A 26,636-nucleotide genomic window follows, 5' to 3' on the forward strand; every position below is an offset into this window, starting at 1 on the left:
AGCTATTGTAAATTGTGCTGCTATGAACATAGAGGCACAAATATTCTTTCTGATTAGTGTCCCAGGATTCTTAGGATATATTCTTACCCTTTGGGATGGTATGGATGGACCTGGAGAATAAGTGAAATAAGCCAGGCAGAGAAAGACAACTATCGCATGATCTCACTTACGTGTGTAATCTAAAGAACATAATAAACTGATGAACAGTGACGTGGAAGCACAGATCAGACTGACCAATGTCAGAGGGATGGAGGAGGGTGGGTGGGTGGGGAGAGATTAACCAAAGAATCTTTAGGCATATATGTATAACCCATGGACACAGTGTGGTGAAGGCCTGGGGAGGGGAGAGGGTGCAGGGGGGAAGGGGTCAATGGGAAAAAAAGGGGACATCTGTAATATTTTGAACAATATAAAAAAAGGGTTATAGATCCTTCCTTTTAACCTTTTCATCTCATAGCACATAAACTACTAAAATTCTGCGGCACACTGAAAAATATATTTTTTGCCAATCTGACACAAAAAAATCGGTATAATTTTGATTCATTCACACCAGGCAGGCATTGTTGTGTTGGCTGTTGTCATTTTTTTAAATATGATAATCTAAGGGATAAGAGGTCAGTGGCCCTGACTAAACAGTCAGGTATCGCATGTTTTAAAAATTCTTATGGTGCACCGGTTGAAAATCACTGGTCTGGATGAATGTCAAAACATCATCCTGAATGAAAGAAGTCAGAGCCAAAAACAATATAATGTATGATTTCACTTACATAAAACTCTAGAAAATGTAAAACTATAGTGACAGAAAGATCAATAACTGCCAGAGCCAGGGATTGAGAGAAAGAAATAACAGTAAAAGGGAACTTACTCATTGGTGAAAGATGTTTTATAGTATAGTTTTGGTGGCTTCAGGACTTGGTGACTTCTATTGTATATAAATTATAGCTCAAAGAAGTTAATAGTAGTAACAATAATAATAATGATGAATTTGTTTGTTAAGTTGTCCATTTGATAACACAGTAATGTGGAATATCAGTTCTGTGTCTCTCAAAGAGAAGTGTGATAGTTCTAAACAGCTTAGATCCTGCATTTATTATATAAAAACCAATAGCACATATTTCGCTAAATCCTAAGAGAGCAGTCTGAACTCCTGTCCTGGTTTTAATCTGTGATCAGGGTCTATCCTGTCTGTAGACTGTTGTTTGAACAATGTTTGTAGATTGCAATTTGAACAAATCCCTAAATGGGTGATTGACATGTCCATGGCTTCATTAACTAACTGGTTGGGGGTTCTTATCTTGTTTTAGCCTCATTACTAAGCTCAGGAATAATTAGAATAGTACTTCAAACCTAACAAGCATTTTGGCAATAGCAGAAATTGATCGACCTGGATGCATGCTTTTTGATCAATACTTGCAGAAAAAACATATGGCACAACTAAAGCCTGTGGTTTGTCCAGACAGCATTTTGTAAGGAGGATTGAAATTTCACTGCTTAGTAGAATGCATACGTGGTTAGTTTAAGCATAAACCTATTCTGAATCACAGCAATACTTTACTAAGGTAGTAGTAAGACCATGGAAATGACTATGATGAATTTTGACCAGATCTCTAATTGCTGTGTTCCTGGACTGCGTATTTTTTACTTACTTCAGATATCTGTGTTTCTCAATATCCCATACTTGCATTCCGTTATAACTTCTTTTTGTCAGTTCTGATATATTAAGTATGAGCCCATTCTCTGAAACTATGTGTTTACCCGAAATTCAAAGTCCTCCACAAGTATGTTTAGAAAGCTCTATTCATTCTTATTTTATGTTCCACACACATCTGTTAACTGTCTCTTCTAGAGTTTTTTAAAATATGCCTGTGGTTAATTTTATAAAAATATCTTTATTCAGTTCACTGCTGCATTGGAAACAATTTTGTTTATCCCAGCCTTGGTCAAGAATATAAAGATAATTTTCTAAATCAGCGAGAGCTGAAATATTTTTTCTCTATTGCCCAATACTTCTTCATTACTTAGAATTCATTCACTTTCAGTACTTAAACTATCACCTCCTCTCTCCCTTCAATGACTCATCTCCAGGAACAAATGCAAAGAATAAAAGCTATTAACTTGCTGACCTACTGAGGTTTTGATATCTAACCTAAAAGACATTTCCTGGGCACCCACTCTGCACCAGTCCCTAGCTAGAGGCAGAGGCTCCTGTCCTCAAGGGGAAGACTGGAAGGAAGTCATTGAACCTGCTCTACTTAAAGCAGCTTTCAGCTCACTGATCTCATCTGAGCTTTCACCAAAATGCAATCAGCAGATCTATAGAACAAAAGCAGAATTAAATATTGCCTATAATCTCCATAAATAATGATTATGTCCCAATGTGATAGTAGGATATGAAATTATTCCAAAGAATAATATTTTTACAAAGATTTAAGGTTAAAGACTTATGAAGACAAAAAGAGTGTAAAAGACTAAATAGAAAAAATAACAAGTGTTTAACTTGACGTATTTTAAGACTGAGAGAAAAATGTAAAAATAGGGAAAGTTTTATGAGATGGAATTATCTTTTATAGGCAAAAGAAAAAAGATGCAGTGGATAACCTTGTGAGGCGCGTAGCTGGGGAGCAGGGAGGACGACTACTTCTCTGGCCAGCAGTTCATCCTCACAAGCAGGGTGATGCTGAGTGAGGAGTTGGAGTCACCCAGCCTGGGGTTGAAACCTGCCTTTGCCGCTTAGTACCTGAATGGCTTCGGCAGGACTCATGGTGACGCTGTGGTTCTCCACCTGTAAAGGCGGGATATTCACCTCACCCTGCTAGGGTCCCAGGAAGAATACTGACTAGGGTGAAGACCCAATGATGCACCACATGGACACAACTGGAATAAGCTCCTCATTTAATCTAATGGGCCAAGGAAAATTCAGAAGCAACACAGAGCAAGACTAGCTGCAACTTATCTGAACATCATACTCGCACTGTCTTCAAAGCCCCAACCAAGGACATATCAGTGCTCTTGACACCATCTGTAAAGGGGGGTTCTCACCTTGTCTGGAAACCCTAACCTGTGACATGCTGCTAGCCTTTTACGCTCAGTGTTTGCACCACCATTCCACAAGTGCCTACCAAAAATAAAAGGGTTCCATTTACAAGGTGTTTTACAAATGCTTTGTGCTCCAGGCTGTTGAGCCACATTGAGTCTCAGCGGAAGGCAGCACCGATGCTCAGGTAATCTTAGTAATATCTCTGCTCCCACTAGCTAGCATTTAAGACTCTAGCGAACAATACTGTATTGTGTATTTGAAAGTTGCTAAGTGAGGAGATCTTGAAAGTTCTTATCATGAGAAAAAAAATGTTTGTGACTATGTGCACATATGTAAAAAGACTTATTGTGGTGATCATTTCACAATATATACAAATATGGAATCATTGGTTGTGCTCCTGATACTAATATAATGATTTATGGAAATTATGTCCCAATAAAAAATAAAGAAGGATTACTTCTCCACAGAAGCTCAGAGTATTTATGGAGGGCTAAATGAGATAATCCTATAGAGTTTTAGGCGAACAATGGGCACGCAATATTGATTATTTAATAATAATTATTAAATATTTAAATTATAAATTTTAAAATAACATTATTTTTTATTATTACTTCATTGAGTCTTTGTGAGACTTAAATGAGGTAATTGATGTAATATGTCTAGTCCAGCACCTGGAGCATACTAAGCTTTCAAGAGTTAGCTGTTACTATTATTCCTGTTAGTCTGATTGTTGTTACTGTTATTTACCATTATTAATAGTTGCCCTCACTCTGCACTGATCCTGTGTAGACATGTGTCTCAGTTTCATAGCCTGTGTGCACTTGACTCATTCAAATTATCTTTAAATGAACAATTACCTCATTTAAATCTAACTACGCCTCAGTTTGACAGTTTTAGGGTACAATTGGGTCTCCCATCAGCTATGCCTTTGAGGGAATTGTTTAAATGAATAGTTTCATTTTTATATGTTGAAATTTGACCATATAAGCATTTTTTTGAGATAGCCTATTCCATTTCTTTATAAACCATTTATTTATAGTAGGAGACTCAATTGGTGCCTAAGATGTATCCACCCTGAGTTGCAGGAAGGTCTGGATACTCCTGCCTCATGCCATTTATATTTGCTTCTCCCTTATCATGAACCCCTTCCCCCATGCTTTCCGTCAAGTGTCACTTTCTCATAGTGGACTTCCTTCCTGATGACCTGTCTAAAATAGTACATATTTAGTCCCTCTCACTTCTTTTGTAGATGAGGAAACTGAGACCCAAAGAATTATTTGCCTGAAACCACAATGATAGTTGTTGACTGAGCCTTCATAGTACTTGAACTTTTACATGTACTATTTCTGCTACATTTCAAATATAGTATGTTGTCCTTCCATTATTGAAATATTACATGCTCACTGTGGAAGTGTGTAGAAACTACTAAAAATTAGAGAACTTAGAAATATATCACCAAGATTCTATTATTCAAAGACGATCATTGTTATATTTGATGTGTGGGGGTTGTTTTAGTGTTTTTTTTCTATGGATAGGTTTTTGTGAGTTTTTGTTTTTATTTTGTAGTGTCTCCAACTTATGTTAATTAGTATTTTAATATAAACATTATTAATAGCACATAGCATTTCAACTAATGCATACTCCAAGTTTATGTGGCAATTATTCAACAGGCTATTTTGAAATCTTACCTGAAGTTCTGCTTTCATAAACAACTTTGATGGTATTGATTCCTTCTATTTACTTTTATGCCTTTCAATTTGTACAGTTGGACGATCTCAGGTCAATACTGAAGGGAACTTTGTAAATGGTCAAGTACGGTAGTTCAGAGATGGAGGAATGAAGGTTAACAGGGAGAGAATGATAGTGGGGAGTATAACACAAGCATGTGGAAAAGCAGTAGTTAAGAGCTTGCACTTTGAAGTCTGATATACTTCCTAATGTGAGAACTTTGACAAGTCCGTTAAGCACCTCAGCCTCAGTTACCTTATCTATACAAGGAACATATTAATAGATCCTAGCTCCTAGGATTGTTATCAGGTTTAAACAACAACCCTGTGCAGCCCTGAAAATAGAACCTGACAATTAGTGAGCACTCAATGCATATCCGTTATGATTCCCAAAGTTTTAGTAACAAAAATAGAGTCAGGAATTACAGTTCCAAATGGAGACAGGATTAAATGATGGCTTCCTTACTTTAGGAGAAGTTGAAATGTGTATAAGTATAGAAGGAGAGAAACAGATGAAGAGTATGCTGAAAGATAAGTTATCCTTAACATATCCCTTAGTTTGGATTAAGCAGTATAAATTCATAGTTACAGAATCATCACAGAGATGTAGATTACAGCCTAGGGAATATAGCCAATAATAGTGTGATGGCTATGTGTGCGGCCAGGTGGGTACTTGGAGCAGCAAGGGGACCATTCTGTGGAGTGTGTGATTTTCTGGCCACTTTGCTGTACTTCTGGAACTAATGCAGAATGATATTCAATGCAAACTGTAATTAAAAATTTAAAAATAAATTAAAAATATATATGTTCCTTAGTTTGGCAGAATCATATTTGGAAAAATCTCTTCCCCAGGATTCCCTTCTCCCTTTTATTTTCTTATTCTCACCTGACCCTGTGGAACTAGGTAGTTCCGTGCCTGTTGCATCGCCGGCAGAGATGTGCTAGGAAAAGGCAGGGAAAGGAAACCTCTTCTGGCTTTTGAAAGAAGCCCCCAATTCTTTTATTGTTTTTTTCCTCTTTTGGCCCTAATCAGACCTTAATGAATTCAGAGCATACACAAAAGATTTTGGAGAAAAATATCATAGGCAAAAGTTGGGCTTATGCCCTAAGACTAGAAGAACTTTCCTTGGGCTAGGAGGAGGGGTCCTTGTCACTAACTAGTTGAGTGACTAGAGGTGTTACTGAAGCTAATTAAAGTTCTATAACTGGATCTATTTTTTAAAGTAGAAGAAATATTCTTTTCCCTCTTGTAATATATGAAAGATTTCTAAAAATACCCATGCAAGATGTTCGGTTCATCTTGCTTAGAGACAGCAGAGCTGAGATGGTTCATGTGTTCACTCCACAGCACCAACATTAAAAAGGAAGGATACGGTTTTGTCCCCATCTTTGCTGACTTTCCTCCAGCAATTCTAGCAGCAGAGAAGAGATCATTCATTAAATTCCGCCCACTGTCATCATCGTCATCATCAGTATTACTATTACTTACAGGCATTGAGTTTCTAATATTAAGTTTTCCTTTAAATGCAACTAAATGAAGATTCCAAACTTGTAAAATGCTGTTGTTGACCTTACAAATAGGCAGATATTTCTTCAGCAAAATATATTTATTCAGGAAAAAAATACAAATAAGGACATGGGGGCTAATGGCAAACCATGGGCAAGTCCACAGACACAGAGCAACGTTCTTTTACTGACCCGGGAGGAGCTATTGTAAATGAAGGAAACAAAGTTCAAAGTACGGTGACTTTTCATTGGCTGAGCCATTACTGGGAAGGAGGAACCTCTTCTGTCTCCTGCTGAGGTAGGACAGTGGCAGCAGCACCGCCTGTCGGATAGCAAGGTACATAGACCTCTTGGGGTCAGTGATGTGCGCACTGAGTGACACATTCGTAAGAGTTCTCTAACCCCTCAACTCCATTTTAAATGAGATTTTGCTTATTAATTTTCACACTGTATTAGTCTTCCCAGACTGCCATAACAAAATACCATTGCCCGGTGACTAAAACAACAGACATTTATTTCTCATAGTTATGGAGGCTGAGGAGTCCAATATCAAGATGCTGGGTAATGTGGTTCCTAATGAGGGTCACACCTCCTCCTGGTGTGTACATGACTAGCCATGTGCTCTATGTCCTCACATGGCAGAGAGAGCGAGCTCTGGTGTCTCTTCCTCTTCGTTTAAGGGCACTAACCCTGTCATTATGCCAATAAAGGGACCCATCTCCATGGCCTTATCTAAACCTGATCATCTCCCAAAGGCCCCATCTCCAAATACCATCACACCGGGGGGGGAGGGGGGGGGAGGTGCTTCAAAATAGTAATTTGGAGGGGGAGGCACAATTCAATCCATAGCAAATACCAAAATACTTACATATAAAATGTAAAAAAAATACATGCAAACTATATTTGGTGACTCCAAAATTAAAATCTGTCATAGTTTTTGGATCAGAAACTAGATTTTGCTTGTATTTGAAAATCTTGATAGAACACACTCTTCCTTTCCTAATTAAAATATGAGTACTAATGTAAGAGTGGAACAATATGTCATCTGATTTACTATATTTTGGGTCAAGTGGTGAAAAAACTATTCAGACAACCTGCCAGGTTCTGTTAGGTTACACCCAGAGCTTCACGGTTTAAGACAAATGCAGGCTGAAATTTTGACTCATAGGCATGTGGTCTGGCTCAAGGATATGCTACATGTTTCTGGAAACACACACACACACACACACACACACACACGCAAGAAGCACAGAAATGTCTTCAGAAAATGAAAGCAAAAACCAGAGACTGAGTATCTTGTCCTTCCAATTTCCCCCATCCCTTGGGGAAGCAACTAGGTATTTCCTTTGTGGTTTGCATTTCAAGGAATTTGCAAAAAGTAGCAATAAGTTTCTTTTTGTATTAAATCATAATTCTATTTCTCTTAAGAAATGGGTGTATTAGCCTTATGTTTAAATAGAAATATGGGAACAAAAGGTAGCACACTGGTCAGCTCCAGACAAGGGTGCAAACAACCCTCGATGTTCAGCTTTTTCTTCAATGCCTCAGGTGCCATGAAGTTTCACTCCAGTTTCCCTTAAACCTGAAAAGTGTCATTACAGACCAACTGCTCAACCCCTCTTTGTACAGACCTGCCCCTTCTTCTAAATTACCCCTGCCTTCCACCATAGTCCACACTAATCAAAATTCCTGTTCCTTCCAGTGTATGGATAGGAGGAAAACCAATTAAACTAATGCTTACATGTGATTTCCTGATAGCCTTCCATCTCTTTTTACCTAATCTCTTAAATGTATAGTGTTAGAAATAGAATTACAAGACAGACATGGCCTTAAACTCACCAGTCAGACATGCTTCCTCTTAGTGTGCAGAACAGTAACATATATTTACAATATAGGAAAAACTAGGATTCTGGCAGTGACATTTCTATGGATTTCTAGGAGTTAGTAATTTCATGTTTCTGTGCTTGTTTATTTTATGTTTGTGTAACTCAGCACTTGATAAAAGTAGATTAATGCTAACAAAACTACTTGACCTACTTTATTTTAACAAAACTATTTCTTCTAATTCACTTATTCCATTTGCCTATATATCTTTCACATTTTTGGTTTCTATTTTGTCTCTGGTTAGCAATAAGTAGCACTGTTATTATCTTCCCATCTAGAAGAGAAGCAGATAATCATCTTGACACAGCAATCCAGACATAAGCTTAAAGAATTTTTTTACATAATAATTTTTCTTAAATGCAAATTTTTGAGCATACATGCTAGTAACAGAACACTCTTCACTTAACAGCTTCAGCATCATCAGACTGGCTTCCCTGCTGCACAGCCCAAAGAAAACAGTCATAGAGATTATCACCCAAGGGATTCCATCTTCAAGTTCAATGGGTCTGTTGCTCAAAATGACTTTGCATGTGGAGTTATTTTTGTCCTAAACTTTAAAGTCAAAAGTCTGTTTTTGATAGTTCACACGTTCTACCTAAAACCCCAAATATTATTTTAACTCATTAAAAAACCTGCAGCTCAGCAAGGCCCCAAATAAAATAGCTACTGTGTTTCTGTGATTCATTTGTCTACATAGGAACTTGGCAACTATAATCAACAGTCCACTTTGGCCCACAAATATCTAATATAAGTAAAGGAAACTCTGCTATATTTCTTTCCACAATGGGATTATTTCAGTAGTGAAATTCAACCTTCCAACATAAGGATAGAAGAAACCTATTATGACATAGGTTTTACAAACTCTTTCAAACTATTTTCCTAACATTTGAATTTTGGCAAAGTTTTTGCTACATTCTGCCTAACATATTTTTCCCCAACTTAAAATGAGATATGTAATTTCATAAAGTCTTCCATTTTAAATATTTTAAAATTTTTCTTTTTCACACTAAATGGAAACCTGGTCACTGAAATTCATGAAAGAAAACACTGCTGAGTGTTGTTTTGTTCAAGAAAATAATTAACAGAAATGATACTATATAAATGTGGGTATGTCTATTGGATACTAACTAGAACATCAACACTTTTCAAGGATCTGAAAAAGAATTATATATTTTCAGTTCTAATTTTGTCATTTATTTATAATGGTTAACACACCACTTCTACGAAGGCTGGTAATCTATAAATAAAATAATAATTTCTATTGGAATGCCTAAGCACACACATGCATTGATATGTTTAAACTTAAAAATCTGCTGAGTTCAATTATCAAACTTTTGGTTTATACCTAGTAAATACTCATTTCAGATATAAATAATTATCCTATTTGTATGTAGAGTTTAAACTAGATAATGCTTAAAAATTCCAGGAGCTGGGTGACCTCTCAAGAAAATATTAGAATGTTCAATGAGAATCCACTGAAACTAAGGGCTCTCTAAAGACAAGCCTCCAGTTTATACACAACAGATGCTATTTCACTCCTGCTGGACAGAATAGTGGCAAAAAAGTTTCAGTTCTCTGCACCTTGGTCAAATAGTTTAGCTACAAAAACACTGCAAGTAAAAATAATATACTTCTTTTCAAATGCATTTACCAAAGTGGACCACATATTTAGCTGTAAAACAAGTCTCAATAAATTTTGTAAAATCCAATTATTCATAATATGTTCTCCAACCATAATGGAATTAAGTTAGAACTCAACAGCAAAGAAAAAAGTATTTCTTTTGAACACAGATGCAAAAATTCTTAACAAAATTTCAGCAAATTGAATTAAATAATGTATAAAAGATAACACCTAGTGACAAAGCATGGATTAATAAAGGAATGCAAATTTGTTTAACGTGTGAAAATCAATCTGTGAAGTGTCGTCATTAAAAGACTAAAAATAGAAAAACTTTAAGTAAACAAAAAATAAACTATTCAGAAAAATATTTGTTGATTTTCAATATCCTTTCCTGATTTTTTTTTTAAATACTCTCAGCAAACTAGAAATAGAGTAGGAAGCTGTCTTGTGCATTGTAGTATGTTTTGCAGCCAAGATCACCACTCTGCCCAGTTGTGGTGGCCAAAATATCTACAAAAATCTCCAAATGTCCCTGGGGAACAAAATCATTCTCATTTGAGAACATGGAATAGCAGAACTTCCTTAACCTGATAAAGGGCATCAACAATAAAACCCTGCAGCTAATATCGTAATTAATAGTAAAAGACCAAATGCTTTTACCCCTAGACCCAAGACAAGGCAAGAGTGCTCACGTGCACTGATGTTATTCAACACTGCAGTGAGGATTCCGGCCTGCAGAATAAGGCGGCGACAAAATGAAGTTAAAAGCACTCAACTGGGAAAGTAAAGCAAAATTCTCTTTATTCATAGACAACACTACCACCTATGTAGAAAATTTTAGGGAACTTCAAAAAAGCTACAAGAACTAATTAGTGAGTTTTGCAAGTTTGCAGGATGCTAAAAAATGTAAAAAATAAATTGTGTTCTAAATAACAACAATAAACAATTGGAAATAGAAATTTTTTTAAAATACCACTTACAATGGCATAAAACATATACTTAGAGATCTCTGACAAGATTATAGTTGAAGGTACAAAACACTGATTAAAAACCTCAATAAAAGAAGAGATACATAGTGTTCATGGAAAAGAAGACTCAATATTAAGATACCAGTTCTCTCCCAATTGATCTAACTACCAAATTTATCAAAATTCCAACATGCTTTTTTTTTTCTTTTTTGTAGAAATAAACAAGCTGCTTCTAAAATTCATATGAAAATATCATGGTTCTAGATTATCCAAACCAACTTTAAAAAATAAGAACAAAGTTGAAATATTAATAATACTTGACTTCAAAACTTCTGTAAAGCTACAATAAGATCTCTCACAACTCATTAATAAGGAAACCTACAACCCAATTTTCTAAAATGGACAAAAGATTTAAATAGACACATCATTGAAGAAATACTGATGATAAATAAGCACAGGAAAAGATGTTCAACATTAGTATTCATTAGGAAAATGTAAATGAGATATGACTACATATCTATCAGAATGGCTAAAATAAAATCATAATCATACTAAGTGTTTACATGCATGTGGAACAACAAAATTTCTCAGAAACTTCTGGTAGAAATATAAAATGGAACACCAACTTTAGAGAACAGTTTAGAAGTTCCTGAAACTGTTTAAAATACGTCTATCAAATGGCCCTGCCATTCACTCCTAGGTTTTTATCCAAGGAAATGAAACAATGCATGCATACCAAGATTTGTACATGAATGTTCATAGCAGCTTTATTTGTCTTAGTTAAATAACTTTGTTCCAGTGTTATGGTCCCAACTGTCCATTAACAGGTGAATGGATAAAGAAACGGTGGTATATCCCTACAACAAAACACTACTCAGCAATAAAAAGGAACGGACTATTGATACATTCCACCACATGAATGGATCTCAGATAATTACACAGAGTGAAGGAAGACAGAAGAAAATACATACATATGGTTTTATGTAAATAAATTTCCAGAAAATTTAAACTAATCTGCAGTCACAGGAAGCAGATCAGTGGTTGCTTGGGTGTGGAGGGGGAGAAAGGAGCAAAAAGGAAGAATGACAGAGGCATGAGGAGATTTGGAGGTGATAGATATGTTCATTATTTTGATTATAATGATGGAATCACAGGTATAACCATTCATCAAAACCAATCATCATATACTTCAAATATGTGCAGTTTATTGAGTATCAATTAGATCTCAATAAAGATGCTGAAAAATACATGTGAGAAATACAAAAAGCAAAAGTAAAGAAATTAGCGGAAGGACTCAGAACTAGAAAACAACAGGAAGATGCAAGAAACACAAAAGCAATACCTTTCTTCACAGCTGTGAGGGATGGAACTGGAGTGTGCAGTGCTAGGGAAGAAGTCTCCTGCACCTGGTGGCCCAGGTTTCATCAGAGAAATACAGGAAGTAGGATTATCAATAAATCACACAGATAAGCATATGTGCAAAATTTTGTAAGTTTTGTTCCTTATATATAATTTATTTAATCAATTATTTATTATGGGTATAACCTTTATGTGACTAAGAGCAACAAAAATAATTTAAAATTTAAAATTATTGAATAGCAATGAAAACCGTAATAGTGGTTAGCTGAAATCTGCTGAGTGACTAACTGAATCATGGTATCTAATATCCACTAGTCTTCACATGTGTCATACTCCTATCTAAAATCAGTACCTGCTCCTAGATCCCAAGTTCTCTCTTCCACTCAAAAATTCACTCCAGCATTACTTCACTCTTTTCTCTACAACATCTTTTTCCAGCCATCAAGAAGATACCACACTGATTAAAAAACAAGTATTTGGCAAACTGTTATACCCCCATCCTAATAAAAGCTTCTCCTTGCCCCAGACGGTTGCCCTGCCATTGGTTTGCTTTGCTTTGCAGTAAAACTTCAAGAGAGTTGACCCATGTCTTCAATTCTTTTCTTCAAATTCTCTTTCACACCTTGCTAACCAGGCTTTTATCCATATGATTCTGTCACTATTAACAGTGATTTCCACATTGTTAAATCCAATGGCCAATCAGTTCTTTCTCTTCATATTTTCTATATGCTTGACACTCTGTTAAATATTTAGAAAATTATGTCAATATTTATCTTTATACTCATATTTAGCAAAGACTTTATGAGAATATAAGTTCTGAGATTTGTTTGGAGTCAGGCAACTAAAGGATGAAAAATAAATAGAAGTGATTAAAGATTTGGGAAGTAATCTTTCTAATAATAGAATAAAGCATGAAGTTTTATTTTGTTTAAAGTAGAGTATGTTAAGGAGAAAACTACTAAGAAAGAGTGGCTAGATACCTAAAAAGGCATTTATAAATGTAGGTGAATAGGGTTTTGTTGTTTTCTCAGTCCAATGTAAACAGAAACAGGGCTAAATTACATGGGGAGGAATATAGTAGTCGTGAGGAGAATCTAGCTAAGAAGAATTAGCAGAATACTGACACTTATAGAGTACCCACGATATACTAGAAACAGAGGTAGAGATAGAGACATATGTTATTTTAGGAAAGATCTTACATCAATTCTTATTCCATTCTGCTGCAGTGTTTCCCTAAGGGAAATAAATATGAACTTATAAATATTTGTGTATATAAAGTTATTCTGCTTTCCAGTCTGTGAGTTATGTGAAATTATCCCTATTTTTAAAGAGGAATCTAAAAAAGAATTTAAGAAGTCTTCCCAATTACACACAACAATTAAATGGGAACCAAGAGAGGCAGGGAGGGAAAAAGCACAACATTCCGGGTTAGAAAATCTGGGTTCTAGTGTGTACTTGGCCACTTTCTATCATTTGATTGTAAGAACATTACTTCCACAAATCCCTAATACTTTATCTGTAAAATAAAAATGAGAATACATACAGAGATTATTGGAAAGATTTAATGGCACAGTTTCAGTGAAAATATTTTGAATATAAATATGAATAACTCTTCAAAGACTTTATGAAAGTATGGGCTTCCTTCTTGCCACATGGTTGAAGGTTAATCTAAATGCTCATTTTTAATGAGTAATATTTTGATATAAACTTTTAAAAACTGCTTCTGCCTACGTGTTTTTATTTGCTTGCCTCTCATCCTCAGATTCATACACAGTATGTCATCCTTGCTGTTTGTCATTTCTTGATAGTTCATGCTCTATATTAATTTTGAGAGGTTATAGTTTTCCAGTAGAAAAGAAACAGTGGCTATAACATCATGCTCCTTTGAGTTATTACCTATCCAATATCCCCAGGGAGGACTAGAAAGGTATCCATCCACTGTGACACCCAGGTACCTGTCAGCCCTTAGAAAACCTAGAGCCAACTGCGAACAGACATGAATAATGAAAAACACTTATAATTTCAGGGATACACAGTATGGATCTTAGCGCTAATAGGTTTAATATTTCTTATACCTCTTTATATGTTCCTCATTTATTGTATTGAGCCTGAAATTGTTCTTGTTCCTCCCATTATTGGAAATCTCTAGAAATTTTCAAACCACATGCAGACCCAATAATCAGATTGATATGATCACTAATCACTGGGAAAAAATGCTTGTCATAAATAGCAAGAAAATCCATTGATTTGTAAATAAAATAGAAGCAAGACATTACTGAGCAATTTCAACTGAGTAAGATAATTAAACTCAGAGATGCTGCTTCCTGTTTCTCTGGTATAAACAATGAGGCCACACTACTGGCCTCTCCACAACCTGATGTCCCAAGACCACAGCCCTCTTCTTTCCTTCTCCTTTCCCTAAGGAAAATTCTGGGTCATGAAAGAATGAGAATTGGTGTGACTTTCCTGAAATTGACTTGAGCTTCCCCTGCGTTTATATTTGTGTCATCTTATTATAAGACGAGCTAACATCTATTATTAATTGATGCACTAATTAAAGCCACACTTGCTGTTTCCATTAGCTTATTCCCTAAATTCTCCCGAGTTGGCTGTCTGGTTTTAATCAAAACCAAATGGTAGTCCAAGTTTCCAGCCTGGAGCAGCTAGGAGGAAGTCATTCAGTGGAGGCACAAGAAAGCAGAAAAGATAAACAGATGATAGTTCACAAAATTTGTGTCGGACGAAGGATGCAGATACTGTGAGCTGCTTTAGAGATGTGATTCAGGGACTCTGTCATGCTAGAGGGAAGCAGTTGCAAGTGGTTAATGTCAGCAAGACTGTAATAGGATCAAGATGGAGTCTGTCTTCTGCTTTTCCAGCACTGAGTTTGTGTAACTGGAGGATTCTGACTAGAGGTAATGCTGCAGGAGCCAGATTCACTCCTTTAATTTTGTGAAGAATTCTTGGGATCAGAGAGACCTTGAAGAAAATATTCTATGTACTGGATTCTTGGGATTTTACTTACAGGTCATTTCAGGTATAGTATGTAAGGCTGCAGCATTTTAAATTGTAAGAAGTGTAAAAAGGATTTCACATTTAGAAGAATTACGGTATGAAAACTAAATTCCTCCTGCTCTCTTAAAAGATCTTTTGAAAGGAGAGCTGCAAAGGTATTTTGGTTAAGTTGTGTCTATACATTTAATAGAGTGGAAAAGTTGTAGGGGAGGGAGAGAACTGTGTTTTCTTTCTCTTTTTTCTCATAAGCAATGCGGGATAGAAAAAGCTCTACGACTTTATGACTCTCCAGCTAATCACCTCAAGAGCTTTGACAAACTCACTTCAGTTCTGTGTAAAATCAGAACTCCTACGACGCCCAGGCGGGCTCTGCTCCCTCTCCCCCTCCCCTCTGCTTCGTGCAGTCTTTCTCACATGCACACTCCTCAGAGGCAGGAAATGCTTCCCAGGCAATCTGGGCCTGGTTGTGGAGGCCCCTTTCGCAAAACATCAGTCTGAGTTTAGTAGACAGAAGTCACTGGGAGCGCCTTGACAGGCTCCTGCTCCAGCCAAGGCTCCCTCCAGCTGCGGAGGGTGTTTTTGTTAGAATCACACACTGCGTAAAAGTGCTTAGAATAGAGCCATGATCTCAACCACGAAATGTGAACTTATATTTTGGAGAAACTAACGGGACGGACTTCTTTCCCACCCTGAGAGTTGAACAGTGTCACGCCTTGGCGTTGCAGCCCCTCGTCGTCCAGGTAAGAGGCTGTGGACTGTCTCTCTTTATACTCTGAGGCGATGTTTGAAGAGGCAGAAAGATGAGGATGATGTTAGCATCTTGCACGAGCGGCGATTTCCTAGGTTTAGAGCTAAGCCATGAAGTCAGGAGTGGAAAATGTTTAGTGGGTAGAAAACTGTGAGTCAAATTGTTTTAGCAAAATGTCAATTCTAAAATAGCCTCCACAGAGACTTTACTCTTTTCCTCCATAAGCTAAGATTTTATTTTAATCTCTTTTTATTCTTAACTTATTTATCAGTAGAGCTATAAGACCAAGTTTCCTATTACATGGCATAACATGAAACAAACACATTCTCACACGTAAGTGTGAGGTATAAATGAATTCTTTTTATCTCCCTTCTTTTGCCAACACGGAGAGTAGGTAGCACTACAGTGACTTTTCTTAATAATGAATCACCAAAGAATATTTTGTGTTTTGTTTAAAATATAAACATTGGATTCCTCAATATTTTTCCAAACCAGTTTTAACCACAGGTCAAGCTGCTAATGTACAGCTTAAATGTTTTGTTAATAAGAAAAATGAATGCATAAAATTTCACCTATTCTAAGTAGTATTTAATCTGATTTTCAAAAATTTAAATATCAGAACTAGATTTAATTTATATTAACTTTCCTGAATTCTCTATTGAGGCCATATTTTTTGTGAATATTTTTGAATAATTGAAGTAAATCTCAATGACAACAACATTCATTATTACTATTTTAAGGCAGCCGGAAATCACTACGATTATATGAAAAATTGATCATGTGTTTATAATTTGTATAATCATAAGATTACATTTCTACTGGGCTGTAGTCTCTTTAAGGTATCTTAAATGTTTAACTGTGCAATATATGAGGAAATATATTTAGTAATGACTAAAATGACATTGACTTTTAATGCATAACATACTGTTATATTTATATTTCTGAATATTTAGAACGGAAATAATTATTTTATAAAAATAATGTGCAGTGGTATGTGAAGGGAACAAATATTCATGAGTATTTCCAGACCTATTATATGAACACAAAATATACTAAGTGAAAGCTGAGAGCTATTTGACAGTTGAATCACAAGAAATGAAGTATTTGGATTACAAACTTTTACATATTACAAGGTGACTACTTGCTGTATTAGCTAATTATTCCTAAATTCTATTCTTATATCAATGAGTTTTAACTATTTACTAACAAGGCAAGGCATGTTAAGACTTTTAAATATGGCAAAAAAGAATCTATTTTTAAATATGTTAAAAAATATAAAATACTGACTTATATAAATTATGACTTAATAAAATCCCTGAATAGAATTTCAAGGAAGGAAATAACGTAAGACATCACTCTTCTAAACTGTGATGAGGTTGCCACAGGAGCTAAGGAATGACATTCAAAAATGACCTGCCCAAGGTCACACGACTAGCTAGTAGAAGAGATGACAGTGGAACCACAGTACACTGTTTATAGCTCAGATATCTTTCTACTGCATCATCCTGCTCTCAAATAATAATTATGCAGAATAAAATATTCACATGTTCAGTAGAGTCTACGTTTAGATAGAAAATTGGAGTGCCTCTTTAAAAAAAAAAAAAGCTGCCACCAGCGTTACAGTCTGGAAAAAAAATCATGGTTTTAAAAAAAGAATCAAATTTACTCAGTAATAACATTTTCTCAAATGCAAGCTTTCTTTAAAAGGTTTAATATGCCTTCAACAAACATTTTAAGGGAACAGCTTGTTTGTGACTATTTTGTTACATTTTATGATTATGCCAAGAAAATCAATCCATATGCTAATAATCATAGTAATTTTAAGCGTATGTTACTTAAAGACATAGGGCTAGAAAAGAGCTAGTCTGGTTCATATCCTTGTATTCAAATGGTATCATAATGAACTTACCCAAACAATGATTTTCAGAGGTTTTACTTACCCTGCCCCCTCACACCAAAACTGGTTTAATGTACACAGACTTTCCTTCTTTTATCTAACCTAAATTTCTATTGCTGCAGTCTATTTCCAGTTCGATGGGTTTTTCCTCAATGGAACTATAAAAAAGCCTAAGTGGACATATGAAAACATAAGTGTACATCTCTATGTCCAATAAGACCACTTCCTTTCATCTTCCCTTCTATAGCTTATTTTCAATCTTCTAATTGATTATATCTAATCTGAGCCTTCTGCAAGGTCCTTTAGTCATAGAATACAGAATTTGTTATAGTATACAAACAAACATCTGACCAATGCAATGTAAATGGGAGAGCTGACTGCTTCATCTGTATCACACTTCACATGTGACAGTATATGTCACTATGCGTGCTGAAACAGAGCACTTTCCAAGGCAAGAGCCTATCTCATAAAACTAATATATGTCATGTCTAGGGGATGCTATTTCTTTAGAGAAAATGTGTGCAATGATGCTTTTTCTCTTTTTTTACGAAACAGATTGGATGTCATTACCACTTAAAAGTTACACTGTTTAATACTTGCAGTGTCACCACTCTCCACATTATTGGAATGGGGAATAAATGCAGTAAAGAGCGAGCCTGCAAAATTCCTAGAGGGCCTGTAAAAGAGAGTACATCATTCTGTTGTTTTTTTCTTAAGGGCATTATAATTTTAAAAAAGGAGAATTTTTAGGCATGTTGTAATCTTACAGAGGATTGGGTCTTATAGGCATAAGATAAGTCTAAATTGGGACATTTAAAGTTTCTCTTTTGTCTTTATTTCATTTGTTCCTCCTTGGAGAATGAAGGAGTTGGTGCCAGTAGCCAAAGTTATCTTACAATGAGAATCTCTGTAGAAACCATTACAGTGCAGCAAGGTTGCAAATGAGAGATGACCTAGATCTGGATCAGAGAATTTTATTATCAAAATAGAAAAATGTCAAGAATTTAAGACATGAGAATTTAGAGAATGAGGGAAAAGTGAGACACTCCAGATTTGAAGGAAGTGGCATGAGTACTGTGCCTTCTTCCTCGACATGAATGTTAAGCCCCTATGTGCACAACTTAAACTAAACATGTTTATGGAGAAGCCCGCCTCCAGATTGAATTTGGTGTGGATATAGAAATCCAACATTTATTTCTATGGTTCTATCTTGACATTACACTACTGGTTAGTTCATTGAATTTTGAGAAATAGATGGGCTTAGTTTTTAAGGAAGTTAATCAAAATAAAAATGAAATGTGGACCTTTAGACCTAGTTTAAAAAAAGATAGTTGATTTTTATTCAGTGGATTAGAGAGTATATGAGTGAACTTGAAAAGATTATACAGGGACTCTGACACACAAAAGAGCTAAAAGGAATGTAAACAGTGTGCATATGACTTGCACATTAATTAAAACAGATGGGTAGCAAAAACTATTGTAGCTAGTTGTATGTGTGAAAAGGTTGTTTGGGATTAGACCAAATTAACAAAGTGTCTTAGCAATACAATTCAAATAATTCAGAGATGAAATCAGTCTTATTAATGGAAATGAGATCAGAAGAAGTGGGAAGATCAGAGAGCAAGTTTAGAAACGCAGTGTTTCTTTTTATTCCCAGAAACTAGCAAAATACCTAGTATGTCAGGTGCTGTCAATACATATTTGTCAATAAATGTTTGCAGAGTAAATAGGAGGGGAAAAGAAAAGGAAAGCAAATCAGTCTTGAAGAGTAGGAGTAGTGGAACTCTTTTCCCAAACATCCTGTAACGATAGGATAATAATTTTTGAAGAGGAAAGAAAATAAGAGGTTGTCGAGTCATCAGAGCCTGAGACCAGAGGTTAACAACACTCTCATAAGATGCCATTACAAGTTCATTAAGAACCAGAAGGAAGCATGACCATCCAGAAATAGTTTGAAATTAAAAGTTACACGAGGCCAGTGAGAGCAGAGTACTAGTGAACCTTCCACCACTTAAATGGGGTGGCGTACTGAAAAGCCCAATGGCAGTCAGAAAACTGGCTCTGATTTTCATCTTTGCCATTTGATGCTCTATGCTTTGAAGCATGCCCCATAACTATCTCAAGTTTCTGCTTTTCATTGGTAAAGTAGGGACGATAAAGAAAATATTTATATCGCTGAGTCATCTTTAGCATCACATGAGATTTTGTATGTGCAAACTGCTTTGCATACACTGTAACAAACAAATCTTTTTTTAAAAAAAAGCTTAAGTCAATTAACCAAGAAAGAAAGAATCATGGGGAAAGAATCACGGGGTGAAAAATGATTCTTTAAAGGACATCTTGCCTTCACAAAAAATGACCATAATAATTTTTACCCACCAATATGTGTTTGACATTGAGCTAGTGACTTAGTACTGCCAAAATCCCTCCCTATAAAATTAGGGCAATATTTGTACCTACTTCATAGAGTATTTATGAATATTATTACTAAAGGGATATTATAAGTAAAACACCTAATACAGTATCTGACCCACAGTAAATGCTTAATAAATGGAAGCTTTTTGTAACTATTACTATTATCATGATCATCAAAAGTTTCTAATGCACCTATTTCCTAGATATACAGAACACCTAGTAATAAAAACAAGCTTACATGTACATAGGTACATGACTAAAATGAAAATTATAGGTATTAAATACAGAACACAAAAGTTGCTACCAGAGGCATTGACCCCTGGACAACCTAAAAGAAGTAGCTAAATTCTCAATGACTTTATATTCCTGATTTTAGTGAAAGTTGTACTTATTGAATGACTAAAGTCTCAGTATCGTGTTATCACCTAGCTATCTGAGCACCTGTGTTGATGCAGTCATATCTCTTATTTATATTTAGTGATTTCTGTGTCTACTGTTAGAGTGTTCTTAGAAATGATAGCAAAACTAAAAATAGAAAGTGGCCACTTAAAGCAAAGCTACATCTCACCATGCTGATGATAAAGCATTATAATCTGTGCCCCTTGTTAACTAGAAATATCTTTTTATAATAAGGCAAAACGTCATTTCAGTCATACTGATTTGCCATCCACAAAAAAAGGCAGCCAAACTCTTGATATCAAATTTAACTCTAAGGTATTTCCTGTTGCATGAAAAATTTTATGTGAAACAAATTTAGAGCAAAGACAATACTTTTCCTTGGTTATAAGGGATTCTGTAGATAAAGGGATATTAAGGCAAAAAAAAACAAATGATTAATTATTCATTAAAGAATCCAACTGCAGAAATATCTAAGCTACAATGTGGTTCTAAATGCTCGAAGAGTTCTGCATAGGATGGGACACTATTATTGAGAATACTGTGTACTTTTAAAAAAAATAAAACATGGAAATCCAAAGAAAATACAGATATCTAGAAATTATTGCAAACATGATGCAATATTGTCCTCCATGACTGTGTTAATTCTACAATCTCTTGGAAACCATTTACCCCCAGAAAAGTCTTAGGCAATATCATTACGCATTCCAGGATTTCTTCAAATTACATGTGGGTTACTTAAGAAAATGTTAAGAGAATCTGCAAACCTGGCTGACCTAAGCTATAAAGTGGTGGTAAGTCAAACACTGCCAGTATCTGGGCTCCTCCCTGCAAGAAAATTAGAAACTACTAAGACTACATTAAATAGCAGGAAACTAGAGGTAAAAATAGAAGGTACCATGGAAATACCTTGCAATTTTGTAGTGCCCTGCTCTTTTCTGATGAGCTGTTTTCTAGAGGATTGACACAGTTAATTTTCAAGTTTGCCTGATTCCTGGAATATCTTTGATTCTGAAAGCTAAGAATGAGATAAATTTTCCAAGCTCAGGAAAACTGATATATACATAAAAATAGGAAAATATTAAAGAGAATTTTTTTAATTGGGTATCCACTTCATTTTTTTTTCTTAACACCAAAAAATGATGGAAGTTTGGATGTGTCTCTTGGAAAAGGTGATATACCACGTATTCCACTGATGTAGCTCATTACAGGTGGTTTATTCTATCATTTACTAAAATTTTTAATGATTTCCAGACAACCTAAAGACATGAAAGCTATTTCATATATAATATTTTAAGTTTCATCAAGCAATTTAACAATAAAGAATTTTAACAGGAGTTTGTTTTCTTCTTCAGACAGCTAATGAAGCATAATGAGTAAATTCCAACATTTGGCAAGGCATGTAAAAGTAGATGGATGATGATTTTGTGAAGGATTAAGACATAGACAGCTACCAAAGAAAGGGAATCTGCATGAAATCAAGTGGAGATAAATTCTTACATTGTGTTATTAAAGGTCTCTCTCTCCCACAGCCTAATTCTAGTCTTATCTAATTTGGATTAGGTAGCATGAATATTTTTTAAAAAAAAACACTACTTGTCTTTTACTAAGAGTTGGCTACTCTGACTATACTTGTAGAAATGCTTTTTTATTATTTTTTAATGTTTTTATTGATTTTGAGAGAGAGACTAAGGGAGAAGGAGAGAGACCTTTACAATCTACAAAGTGGTTCTAGCTCTTGAGAAAGAGAGAGGGGGCGGGGAAACATCTTTGTAAGAGAGAAACATTGATTGGTTGCCTCCCTTACGCACCCCCCAATGGGGATTAAACCTGCAATCTGGGTATGTGCCCTGACGGGGAATCAAACCAGCAACCTTTGGGTGCACTGGATGAGGGTCAACCAACTGAGCCACACCAGCCAAGGCAAAATGCTTTTTTAAATGTGTCATTATCTTTTTTTACTATTTGTTCGTACATTTACATAAAAGAATTAAGAAAAATTGTATCTGTTCTATGCTCTCTTGCTGCTCTTAAGCATCTTGCATACGTAGCATCAGTTTGGCAATGAAAAGCAATCCTCTTCATGTTGTTATTAAGTTAGGGGCAGTGGGAAGATGCCCAAAGGTATACAATTTATTTTGCTAGATAATTTGTTCTTTGACACCTCTGTCAAGAAAATTAATTTCATTTTGGCTTCCACAAATGTTCACTGCAATAAAGATTTACTTTGCCTTTAGTGAGTGCACATCTGAAGAACTGTATTAAGCTGTGATCATGACTGTTTCTATGTTGTTGATTCTGTTCTAATTGTCTAATTCAAAGTGTTTGGGGGCACTTAGTATGTGGAAATGTGACTTCTTGAGACTAGGCTAAGATACACTGAGATTTCAAATCACTATAGATGTTCCCAATTTCTCCATCTCACCAACTGGACCCTTAGAGATAACTCTTATAGAGGATGTCAGAATTTACGTAAAATGATTGTCCACTATACCTGTTACATAAATTGTACCCTGAAAATTCATTCTCTGGTCATTGTGTTGAATTCCTGGCTCCCTTGTTCCCAAGTCTTTTCCACTTTTTTATTCTCTCATTTGGATGGAACTATTCCTCCAGTAGTTTCTTGAGAAGAGGGAAAAAATATTTAAGGTTTCTCATGTAATTTCAAGGTAGAAATAATTTCCCACCAGAATTTTGAAGATGTATTTACCTGTCTTATTTCTAGTGTTAAGAAATCTAATACCATTCAGATTTCCAATACCTAATATATAATCTCTTTTTTTCTCTCTCTGATAATATTTACGATCATTTGTTTACCTCTAAATTTCTGAAATTTCACAATAGTGTTTAGTGTTTCTTGGTGTGATCTACCTTTATTCTTTGTATTATTGCATACTCCATGGATTCTCTTCAATCTGAAAACTTAGTTCATTAGTTCTGGGAAATTATCTGATTTTTTTTTTGAAAATTTTGTCCCATCAATTATCTCTGAAATGCTCCATAGAAATGTGTTTCCAATGTGTGACCAATGAGTTTTCAAGTTGTAAGTAATTCTCTGGAATTACTTATTGTCTCTGATATCTTTTCTAAAGAGGTGACTCTAGAATAGTAAAAATTTGAAGCCAGAAAGAAAGAAAGACTTCCCACATAGAGCAGGAAATCTACCTCAACTTGCATTTGACCCGGATGCACTGGAGGCAGGAAATTTCCAACAGAGGGCCTCATTCAGGGCTTTCCTCCTCTGGAAGCCCTATCTAACATTTGCAGCATACCCAACACTACAAGGAAGGAAGGGAGGGAGAATTGATGACCCTCTCTTTTGTGTTAAATTTTCTGTGGTATTTGTGGCCATGCGAGGACTTACTAGCCTTGTTTACATGAGTTTCTACCATAAAACTGTAAGCTTCTTTAAGAAAGGTAGAATATATTATTTAGGTTTATATTCTCAATGTTTAGCAGAGCATCTGTGGTCCACTGGGCACTGAGTAAACACTTCTTGAATGAAGGATGATGATCAGACAGCGCTGCCAACTTGATTTCAGCCACAAGTCCCTCATTTGTACCATATTCCCACAGGCTATAGAATCAGCAATAGTGGTTATCACCAGGTCCTTCTTTCTTAGGGACAATTGCCAGGCCAAAATGTAAGGTACGTGTTGATTTCAGCAGCAAGTTCATAGGAGAGCATGATATTTGATATCAGATATGTGTCAGTCATGATCAATAGAATGTATTCTTTTGATGTTGTTTTTTTCAGTACAATTGCAAATAATTTAAAAATAAATAATGCCGCCTGGCCGGGCGTGGCTCAGCGGTTGAGCGTCGACCTGGGATCCAGGGGATCAGGGTTCGATTCCCGGTCAGGGCACATGTCTGGTTGTGGGCTTGATCAATGACTCTCTCATCATTAATGTTTCTGTCTCTCTCTCTCCCTCTCCTTTCCTCTCTCTGAAATCAATAAAGACATATTTTTAAAAAATAAATAAAATAAAATAAAAATAAATAATGTACGCCATAAAATGCTTATTTTATGGAGTGTTAAGTGTTACAAAATTAGCCCAAACAATAAATTTGAAATCAGTTTGTGTCTAAACATATTATGCACTAATATCACAAGCAGTAAATTTGGACGTTTTACAATTATTTTTCAGAAATGTTACATAATTAGAGGTATATACAGTCTCCTGTAATATTAATACAGTGGTGTTTGAACACATGCATTAAGAAGCGAAAAATCCCCATGGAAATTCACTTCATAAAATCAACACCCTGGAATGACCTATACTTTTCCAGATCCTTCATCCAAATCCTCAGCAGCTGAGCTCATTCTGAATGGAACTGCATAAAAAGGATTACCAAAAAAAATGTAATAGAAATTTACAAAATAAGTAGTCAGTAGTTAGAAATATAATTTTAAATAATGCATCCTGATGAGGTGGTTTAGAGGGAAAGTTAAGACTTTTGCAAAGACTGCACAATCTTCCTTACAGGACGGATTCTAATCCATTCAGATGATTTAGAAAATGAGGTCAATATGCTGAGAAGTGATTTAAAATAATCCAGTGCACCCAGCCGGCATGGCTCAGTGGTTGAGCACCAACGTATAAACCTGGAGGTCATGGTTCTATTCCCGGCCAGGGCGCATGCCCAGGTTGTGGCTTGATCCCCAGTAGGGGGTGTGCAGGAGGCAGCCACGCGATGGCTCTCATCATGTTTCTCTCTCTCTCCCCCTCTCCCTTCCTCTTTAAAAATTAATAAAAACATTTTTAAAAAAAAAAAAAGGAAAGAAAGAAAATAATCCAGTGCTCCTTTCTACAAATATCCTGTTCAGTCTTTAGATCATGGAGGCAGAATTTAACCATCAATACTATAAATCAGAATTTAAATAGGAAGTGTGAATAAGAAAGCTTGTAGGGATAATTGTTTTTAATCTGTCAGATAGCAGGATATTATGGAATAAGTCCTCAAAACGCAGTGATGGTAGTCATAACAATAATCAGGACATTTGTCTAGAAAGTAAAGACACTATACTCACTGGAATAATTTGAAAATAACCAAAAAAACCTAGATTAGAAATTAAGACAGAAGGAGTTAATACTGTGTTGGATATAACTAATTTATAATCTCTCTTTGTAGCCAGATTGTCTCAGAACTTGTTGAACTGTCTTCCTTTCATGACATATAAGTACATAGTTGCCAAGGTTGTGTAAAATAAGTTAATTACTATTATGGTAAGGTCTTACAAGCCAAATTTAATGTAATCTGTTCCCCAAGGGGTTAATAAAACTCTATTTCTTCTTAGGAAAAGACATGAAACCAGAATTCAGTCTCAACTTAAATGTAAATGTGGCTTAGGAATGAGACAGTAATACCACTTGGCATTTCTTAAGTTAGCCCTCTCTTTCTCCACTGGATAAAAATAAAGAAAAGAAAGCATCTAAAACAGAACCTTCCTATTACAACCCAAATTTGCCCATGAAAGCAAAATTTTTCTGACCTGCATCTATGCGTTCTTTCCACTTTCTGTAGCCTCCCACACTATAATGACTTATGCATGGAATTCAGGGACTTTATATTTTCTTTTGAGTGCAGAATGAATGCCAACATGGAAAATGTGAGTGCTGACCATTTTCAAAGATGATCACAGACCTCTGAGGGAACCAAACAGTATCCAGAAAGACATTTGGTCAGTCTGGGGAACCAAATTCTAGTACATTCCTTAACTGTGCTGGTCTTCACAGGATGGGAATATTTACCTTTCTGGCATGTGCTCAGAGCTTAGTCAGAATAGCTTGAGATTTTTAGTGAGAAGTCAGTCCTTTTCAATAGCCTGAAGTGACCCAAAACCAGCATAGCAGTTCATCTTGTTTACGACTGAGCTCAATAAGTAAATTCGTGTTATGCGCTGGAAGTTCCTATGTGGAGAAAAAACTAGAAGTGTCTGCTCTTTGGATGGGATTTTTCTTTTACAGTCCATTAATTTGGTCTCATTATGGAACGACATTTTATAAGGCTGAGTTTGCACTGCTATAATTTGTTTTTTTTAACTAAGGGTTTGACTAA

General features: G+C 35.5%; 1 protein-coding gene across 4 annotated transcripts in view; it reads left to right on the plus strand.

The window, feature by feature from the left end:
* The first annotated feature begins 15,590 nt into the window (after positions 1 to 15,590).
* DLC1 (DLC1 Rho GTPase activating protein) overlaps positions 15,591 to 26,636 on the plus strand; it is a 322,808-nt gene continuing 311,762 nt past the window's right edge. For 2 of the 4 annotated variants that reach the window (XM_087814132.1, XM_087814133.1), the window contains exon 1: positions 15,591 to 15,857. The gene's annotated coding sequence lies outside the window, so the exon portion shown is untranslated. The remainder of the gene's footprint in view (positions 15,858 to 26,636) is intronic. The other 2 variants (XM_087814134.1, XM_087814135.1) reach the window with 2 other exon arrangements.

The sequence above is a fragment of the Miniopterus natalensis genome, chromosome 2, assembly GCF_054644295.1.
Source record: "Miniopterus natalensis isolate mMinNat1 chromosome 2, mMinNat1.hap1, whole genome shotgun sequence".
Taxonomy (NCBI): Eukaryota; Metazoa; Chordata; class Mammalia; order Chiroptera; family Miniopteridae; genus Miniopterus; species Miniopterus natalensis.